Source organism: Littorina saxatilis, linkage group LG17 (genome assembly GCF_037325665.1).
Source record: "Littorina saxatilis isolate snail1 linkage group LG17, US_GU_Lsax_2.0, whole genome shotgun sequence".
NCBI lineage: Eukaryota > Metazoa > Mollusca > Gastropoda > Littorinimorpha > Littorinidae > Littorina > Littorina saxatilis.
In genome coordinates this window covers 41,858,341-41,867,293 of record NC_090261.1, presented here as the reverse complement: position 1 = coordinate 41,867,293, position 8,953 = coordinate 41,858,341, and the positions used below count along the sequence as shown (strand labels likewise).

The following is an 8,953-nucleotide window of genomic DNA, read 5'->3' as shown; positions in this document are numbered from 1 at the left end:
GCATCCGATAATGGATCGCTGTGGGCTAGAAATATGTAGAGGAACACTATAATAAAGCTATTCCTCATTATACTCACGAACAAACAAACAAATATTACAAAAAACAACAACAAAGAAACAAACTAACAAAGCTAGAAATGTACAGAAAATGTCCTGGTTGCAACCCCGTTTTGGAATAAAACCACATTCTGCATATAACGTACACCGCCAATTCCAAACATTACTTCGGTGTTCATATACTTATTTCTTTATAACGAATTAGCATTTACTAAAAAATCTTAAAGCATTGTACTTGTGCTGATATACCCAATAAAGTATGCCGATGTACTGACTCGGAACTCCAACACAGAAGAGTTTACACAACAAAGCCGTTTCAATCTCCGCATCGAATCAATAGACGATTTTCGGAAATAACTCCGTCGGGTTTACGTTTGTATGGGTTAATTTTGAACAAGTGCATACCTTTGCTTTTTCCTCTGACAAATAAAGTCACACGTGCTCCTGTCCACGTGTTTCCGACACACCCCGCGCTAGTGATTGGCCCCTCTGTTGTTTGTCCAAGTAAAAAGCAAGGGTATTCACTCTTTCACAACCCATACAAACCCGACAGAGTTATTTTCGAAATTCGTCTACTAAGTAGCATAGTTACGGGGTACTTTCGAGTAAATCATTGAAGATGCGTATACATTGCAGTCAAGTCATTGTCTCTTTCTTAAAGGCACCGCCCTTCCCGTGTAAACAGTTCGGCTCACCATCTGTCCAGGCGTTTACATTGTTGTTTTGTTTGCTTAACGCCCAGCCGACCACGAAGGGCCATATCAGGGCGGTGCTGCTTTGACATATATAACGTGCGCCACACACAAGACAAGTCGCAGCACAGGCTTCATGTCTCACCCAGTCACATTATTCTGACACCGGACCAACCAGTCCTAGCACTAACCCCATAATGCCAGACGCCAGGCGGAGCAGCCACTAGATTGCCAATTTTAAAGTCTTAGGTATGACCCGGCCGGGGTTCGAACCCACGACCTCCCGATCACGGGGCGGACGCCTTACTACATTAAACAAGACCATCTCTTTACTTGGTCACTTACTCAAATTGAACAACCCGATGAAAAAAATTCTTAAAAAGCCATCCGTCTCTTTTTTTTAAAGAAATTAATTTATAAAAGTCCCAACTTACTGCAACAAGCAGTCACGTCAGGGGTTAATATTTGATAAGGACGAACTGTGTCGTTAAAGTCGAATTCGCCGGAAAACGTTCCTGAATGGCGGATTATATCGTATCTGTTTGATTAGCATAGTTACAAAGTATTTTGGAGTAAATCATGGCAAGTGCCTCTTAATTGCAGCATAGCAAAGGTCTCCGAGACTTTGAAGGTCACATTTCTCACAAACGCCGCGCAAGAAAGATTGCCAACGTTACGGCTATTTTGTTGTAGTGGTTATTGAATTAATTAGACGTTCCATAAAGTTCCCTTTTTCTTTTAAATTGTCAACATTCTTCAGTGAGAGAATCAAAACATAGAAAAAAGAGAACAATAACATAATCACATTGATGATAGCGCAATCGAGTGGGTGGGCGCGGAATACGTAATGGTCCCAATCAAATATATAAAAATATCCAAAACACTACAAAACAAAACAAAAAACAAGAAACGTTAGTTATTGGAATTTTTATTCACTGAAAAACAGAACATTCACTAGTTCATTGACCTCTGGTGGTCTTTTTAGCGGAAAGATATACAAACGTTTTGTTTTGTTTTGTTGTTTCGTTATGTAAATGAATCTTTTACATCCTTACTGCGAGAGTATTTGTATTCAGTGAGGTGTTTGATATGAATCGTATTAGTTAGTACAGTTTTGTTTCCCCTCCATCTTCTTTTCATACCTTTTCAGTTCCACGTTGCTTTTTGCTTGTTGTTTCCCTTTGTGTTTGTTTGTCCCGAAGAAGCTTCCATAAGCGAACATTTGACTTGGTATTGTATGTGCTGTCCTTGTATTAGTGTATTAGTGAGTACAGAATTCTTTTGTTCTTCAAATGTGTTCGTCGCACCCAAAGTCACTTTGTTGTTTAGATTTAGTACATGTAATATAATGTTAATTAAATTGTAGCGCCACCACTGTAATTTCTCAGATTTGAGATAAGAAAGTTGATTTGATTTGATTTGATTTGATTTGATTTGATTGTAATGAGACGATTAACAGAAAAACACAAACAACTTGGCACAGTAAAGCATTGATTCTTATATTTCTTCTTTAATCTGGTTTTTTAATTGCACGCTGCGGCTCTCTCTCTCTCTCTCTTTCTCTCTCTCTCTCTCTCTCTCTCTCTCTCTCTCTCTCTCTCTCTCTCTCTCTCTCTCTCTCTCTCTCTCTCTCTCTCTCTGTTTCATTTTTCACGAACGCACGCGTACCAGTTGTATTATCCGTACGTCCATTCATTACAAAATCCAACAGGTGTGTGCACTTGCGAATGACTCATTTTAAATTGAGACAGATGTTAACGCCGCACTGAACAAGTTTAATGATGTTATAAAACAGCAAGCTGAATGCATGAAGAAAAGAATCTCAATAGGTGGTATGTCGTTACAGAGAGAATAGTTTGACCATGAATGTCAAACAGCAAGAAGTCATGTCCGTAAGATGTTACATAAATGTAGAAAATCAAAAGATGTTATTGAAAAAAATCTATATTGCATTGCTAGGCGTGAATATAAATACCTGATTGTTAGGAAAAAGAAAAGCTACAACGCTGGTCTACTCGCTGACTTGGGTAACTCAGTAAAATCGCAGAAACTATTTTGGGAAACTATGAAGAAACTTTCACGGAGGAAAACGCAGCAGCGTCATAACATTACTTTAGACGATTGGTTCCAACATTTTAAGAATGTATTAGAGAAGGACGCACATGTAGCTATAGTGGACGTCGTTGATGGTGATGTGGATGAAAATGCTGATGTTAATGATGAAGGAAATGATGAGGATGTTGTTGAACATGTATTAGATAGACCGATTTGGAAAGAAGAGATTAGAAAGCTGAAGAACGGAAAGTCTGCTGGTCCAGATGGGCTGATTGGTGAGTTGTTCAAGCATTCGGGTGAGGGTGTGGTGATGTTTTTGGTAAGGTTGTTTAATGTCTTGTTTGATAGTGGTTTTTACCCGGACAACTGGAAGGAATCAATAATCTTGCCTGTTTAAGAAAGGTCAGATAAATGACACCAATAACAACAGGGGAATATCACTGTGTGATGTCAGCAGTAAATTATATAGCTCCATAATTAATAACAGATTGCAGGAATGGATTAGCATAAATGATATTACTGGTGAACATCAAGATGGATTTAAAAAAGATCATTCAACAGTTGACCATATCTTTACACTCCTGGCGGCCATTCAGAAACAGTTTACAAATAACGGAAAATTGTATGAAGCATTTGTTGATTTTGAGAAAGCATTCGATTCGATTTCTAGGAAACTTTTGTGGCCTGTACTTATGAAAAACGGTATTAGAGGAAAATTGCATCGTTGTGTGAAAAGCATGTATTTGGATGTGAAAGCTAAAATAAGATGTGGCGCTAAATTTACTGATGTAATCAATTGTACATATGGGGTAAAACAAGGTGATGTATGTAACCCTGTGTTGTTTTCGTTATTCATTAATGAATTAGCTTTGGAAGTAATGGAAAATGGAAAGCATGGTGTGCCATTTGATTTTGTTGACTTTTTCATATTGCGTTTTGCTGATGACATTGTAATGCTCTCCACAACTGTTGTTGGCCTGCAAAGACAGCTGAATAATTTGTACAATACAGCTTCTCGATTGGAGTTGAAAGTTGATATGAACAAAACTAATATTATTGTTTTCTGTAAAGGAGGATATTTAGCTAGTTGTGAAAAAGGGAATTATGGTGCAGATAGAGTTGTTGTTGTTAACGCTTAAAAGTATTCAGGAATATTTTTTTCCACGAGACTCAGTTTTAATGTTTCATGTCAAGATTTGATGAGTAGGGGTAAACGGGCAGTGTTTGGTATACTTCGTGTGTTGCACAAGTTAGAGAGTAGTTCTTACAAATTGTTTACGAAATTGTTTGATTCTCAAGTTCAACCGATTGTGCAATATGGTGCTTTCCAAAAAGGTACGGAAATAGAAAAACTGCACTTATTCGCCACGACACGATTCCTACATGTAGACATGAGAACACCAAACGACCTTGTGTATGGTGAATTGGGAAGATTCCCAATATATCTAAACTCATATGTAAAGTGCATTACATATTGGCTAAAATTAACAAGAATGGAAAATTCTAAGATTCCATGTAAAGCATACAAAGTTCTCTATAAGTTAGATTGTAATGGCAAGATTACATGGGCGACGGATGTTCGAAAGTGTTTGTTCTCTCATGGGTTTGCAGATGTATGGTACAACCAAGGGGTGGACAGTATTGGTGGATATTTTAGACAACGATTGATAGATTGCAGATGGCAAGACTGGAACGACCACATGCAAAGCAGTGATCGATTTTCTACATACAGATTGTTTAAGACCGGAAGCAGTACTGAAACGTATATAGATCTGGAAATGAACACCTATGTAAAAAGTGCATTAACTAAATTTAGGTTCGGAGTATCGGATCTTGCTGTACACAGATGTAGGTATAGTGTACGGAGTGAGGAAGATTTGTTGTGTCGTCTGTGTAAATTGGCGGAAGAAAACTTTATGTTTTGCTGTCCTGCACAACGTGACCTAAGAGTATTATTGATAAAGCCAAAATATTATAATCATTCATGTATATGTACCGTTATACTTTGCTTATGTCCACTGGAAATGTCAGTCAAATATCCAAATTAGCACAATACATTTATCAGGGAATGAAAAGATTAATTACTGTGACATGATTTATGTACACATGTATTATTGTTTGATGTGTACAAATTTGGGTCATTTATGAAACAACACAATATTTTACTATGATTATGTTGTATATGGGCGCATACCCTTCAGAAAGGGCTCTGGCCTAACACTGAATAAACTTTCGTATTCGTATTCGTATTCTCTCTCTGTTTCATTTTTTCACAAACGCACGCGTACCAGTTGTATTATCCGTACGTCCATTCATTACAAAATCCAACAGGTCGGTGCACTTGCGATTGCGAATGACTCATTTTGTCTATGATCAAACGTCCCAACAACTAGTCTTTCTTGGTTTGTAATTCTTAATTATGAAACCTTACCAGTATGTTTGCCTCTGATTTTGTTTAAACCCCAATCAGAGGAAAACTTTGTGCAGTAAAATCCGAGCAGATACAGCTTTGATGAAAGCATGAAGAGTACATAAAAGAAGGTGAGGCAGGAGTACAAAACCATCAAACTATTTCTGGAAATGAAATTCACTGTCTTGGGATTTCATAATGTATGAATTGTCAAAGCCTCTCCCTTGATCGAATCGTACTGGGATTTCGTACGCAGACTAAGTAACTTGATTTGAAATCGCAAGGGATAATCGCGTCTTTGTAAATTGAATTTATGCAGCTGGATTTCCAGGATCATATGTTGTTCCGCGAATCAGACGGGGTCAAAAGACTGGTGATTAGATACAAATTGCCCTCGCAGAGTCTAGTGATGTCTGTGATTTGCAGAGACGTTGGAGAATGGAGCGAATGTGTGTGTGTGTGTGTGTGTGTGTGTGTGTGTGTGTGTGTGTGTCCTTGCCTATGTGAGTGTCCCGGTGTATGTGTGTGTGTCCTTGTGTATGTGTGTGTCCCTGTGTGTGTCTGTGTCTTTTCGTGATGCAGGTTGATTCGCTAAATAATGCGCTTCCACCGAGTTTCTTGCGATTTCGCCATGGGAAATAAATGTATAACAGTTCACACGGTTGTCGAACCAGCTGGAAATATTAGCGGCATAACTTGAAGCCGGTAGACATTAGAAGGGAAGGGGGAGGGGGACCGGCTAGCAGAGGCAGAGACAATGACATAGATAGAGACAGAGACATAGTAATCACAAGCGTAACTAAAATCTAAACAGAAAGAAAGAAAGAGAGAAGATTGGAAACAGTTGTGCCTTTTGTTTTCCATTTCAAGGATGTGCTGGCAGGGATTCTTTTTTTTTCAAAGAAGCATACAGTGAAGAAATGTAGGATTCGCTACTGTTTATCCTTGAATCTAACGTTAATTTCTCGAAGCACCTCTGTTTATTTAGACATTAGGCCGCAGGCTATCCTTTAAATGACGAAAGATCCGGCCAGGCTTGCACATGAGATAAGAACAATAATGTCCACGGGATGGTAGGTGTATTTCATGTGTTCCTCGCCTGCTGTATACTAAGTTTGAGTCATTCCGATTCTCGAGAAAGTATTCATTTAACATCAAAAACTAACGACAGCGCGCTCCATTCCATTCAACTTGCAGCGTCTATTTAGGTATTCTCCGCAGGGACACATTGGTGTTGATAAATTTAACTGACTTTGGCGGAGAAGAATCGGTGTCCTAATAGTCTCGTAAATTACCAGCGACTCCAACGTGACGGTAATTGCATCTGTGAAATGTTTGACTGAGACAAAAGAGAAATAGAAAGAAAACAAGTCGCGTAAGGCGAAAATACAATATTTAGTCAAGTAGCTGTCGAACTCACAGAATGAAACTGAACGCAATGCCATTTTTCAGCAAGACCGTATACTCGTAGCATCGTCAGTCCACCGCTCATGGCAAAGGCAGTGAAATTGACAAGAAGAGCGGGGTAGTAGTTGCGCTAAGAAGGATAGCACGCTTTTCTGTACCTCTCTTTGTTTTAACTTTCTGAGCGTGTTTTTAATCCAAACATATCATATCTATATGTTTTTGGAATCAGGAACCGACAAGGAATAAGATGAAAGTGTTTTTAAATTGATTTGGACAATTTAATTTTGATAATAATTTTTATATATTTAATTTTCAGAGCTTGTTTTTAATCCGAATATAACATATTTATATGTTTTTGGAATCAGCAAATGATGGAGAATAAGATGAACGTAAATTTGGATCGTTTTATATTTTTTTTATTTTTTTTTAAATTTTCAGATTTTTAAAGACCAAAGTCATTAATTAATTTTTAAGCCAATACCGAAGTCCGGGCTTCATCGAAGATTACTTGACCAAAATTTCAACCAATTTGGTTGAAAAATGAGGGCGTGACAGTGCCGCCTCAACTTTCACGAAAAGCCGGATATGACGTCATCAAAGACATTTATCAAAAAAATGAAAAAAACGTTCGGGGATTTCATACCCAGGAACTCTCATGTCAAATTTCATAAAGATCGGTCCAGTAGTTTAGTCTGAATCGCTCTACACACACACACAGACAGACACACGCACATACACCACGACCCTCGTCTCGATTCCCCCCCTCTATGTTAAAACATTTAGTCAAAACTTGACTAAATGTAAAAACAGGGTCCAAAATTGAAGGAGGAAAGAAATGAGGGAACACAATGAACAGAATCCAAACTTTTTCTGCATTTTATATTCCATCCTTAGGCAAACAAAACTGAACAATATCACACAAGTTTAGAACAATAAACACTCCAAATAAACAACAACAATACAACAACAAAAAAACTCCAAAGGAACATACACTGAATTTTGTTTTTAAACGCACAACCATGACATATTACTAAAAATAAATAAAATTATTTAGAACACGTAAGTTTCTACTCACACGTGTAGCAGCAAACGCAAGCAGCGGTCGAGCAGAGTTCACAGATCAAGGGAGACTGACAGACAAACTGGACTGTGCAGGCAAAACAACGCGCACGTGAACTTCGAGCAGCGAGGGAGTGACACTGAGAGAGACCCAGCCGGACACAGTCGCAGAGAATGAGAAAGAGATAGAGAGAGGGAGGGACAGACAGGGCGAGGCTTATATATCAGCTTACTCCTGTTTCTGGAACCGCCAGGTATTGGACAGATAAAGTTCCACGAGAGTCACCAGCCGGGCTTTGGTTTGAAGGCATCGGAGGGCAGCGCGCGCACGATTGGATTGATGCTATGTGTGCGGGGGTTGATGGTGGGGGTGGTGGTGGTGGTGAAGTTGGTAGATGGTAGGAGGTGGGTGGTCTGTGGAGTATATAGGGTGGGGCGGAGAAAAAACATCTGACAACCATTGCTCCATACATATATATTCCTAACAATTAAGATGTCTATACTTGTGTCCCTTTCTGCAACTTTGGGCATTGTTGACTGAAGCCTCTGACTGGAGAAACGTAAGGTCAAAGTTGGGCCAAAATGTAAAACAAACTTTAGCCTGTGTCCACTAACTTCAAGCTGAATTTCTAAAAGTTCTAGGAAGTATCAGTGATAGCACATTGTAAAACAGATGAAAAGGAATGTAAAACAGTGTTGGAATGCACATAATGATAATTTTGCCCTTGGTGAATGTTTTTCGCAGAAATGGTCACGCATTTTTCTATTCAACGTGAACAGGATATATCTGAGAAAACGGTTGAGTGTAGTGTTGTCATACGTACATGTAGACCCTGCTTGTGCAGGAAGAGGTAGCTTGCAGACATCGTGTTTTACAGTGTTAACGCCTCTCTGATGTGTGGTACTATTTGTCTGTCCCAAAAGCCAAATAACATTTGGAAAACTTGAGGCGTTGCCGAGAGTGAAGTCATTCAGATTCTTACGCTCTGTGCAGACATGGATTTATTGTCGTACCAGCCATCAGCGGGAAGGGAACTTTATATCCCATGAGATAAACAAAATTATTAGATTCTGCAAGGACTAGGTTAAAGACTTGACACTTTTGGGGGGTATCAAATCGCATGAACTATTTCTTACTCAAAGGCACAGTCTTTCCCGTGTAAACGGTTCGGCTCACCATCTCAGATCTGGCCAGGTTTTTACCTTGGATATATAAGAACATTTCTCCCCTTGGACAAATCAACAAACAAACAAACAAACAAACAAAAACCGC

At 38.9% G+C, this 8,953-nt stretch overlaps 1 protein-coding gene across 1 annotated transcript in view; it reads right to left on the bottom strand.

Annotated features, from left to right (window-relative positions):
• LOC138952932 (uncharacterized) overlaps positions 1-7,884 on the bottom strand; it is a 23,727-nt gene extending 15,843 nt beyond the window's left edge. The window contains exon 1 of the mRNA XM_070324685.1: positions 7,697-7,884. The gene's annotated coding sequence lies outside the window, so the exon portion shown is untranslated. The remainder of the gene's footprint in view (positions 1-7,696) is intronic.
• Positions 7,885-8,953: the final 1,069 nt, after the last annotated feature.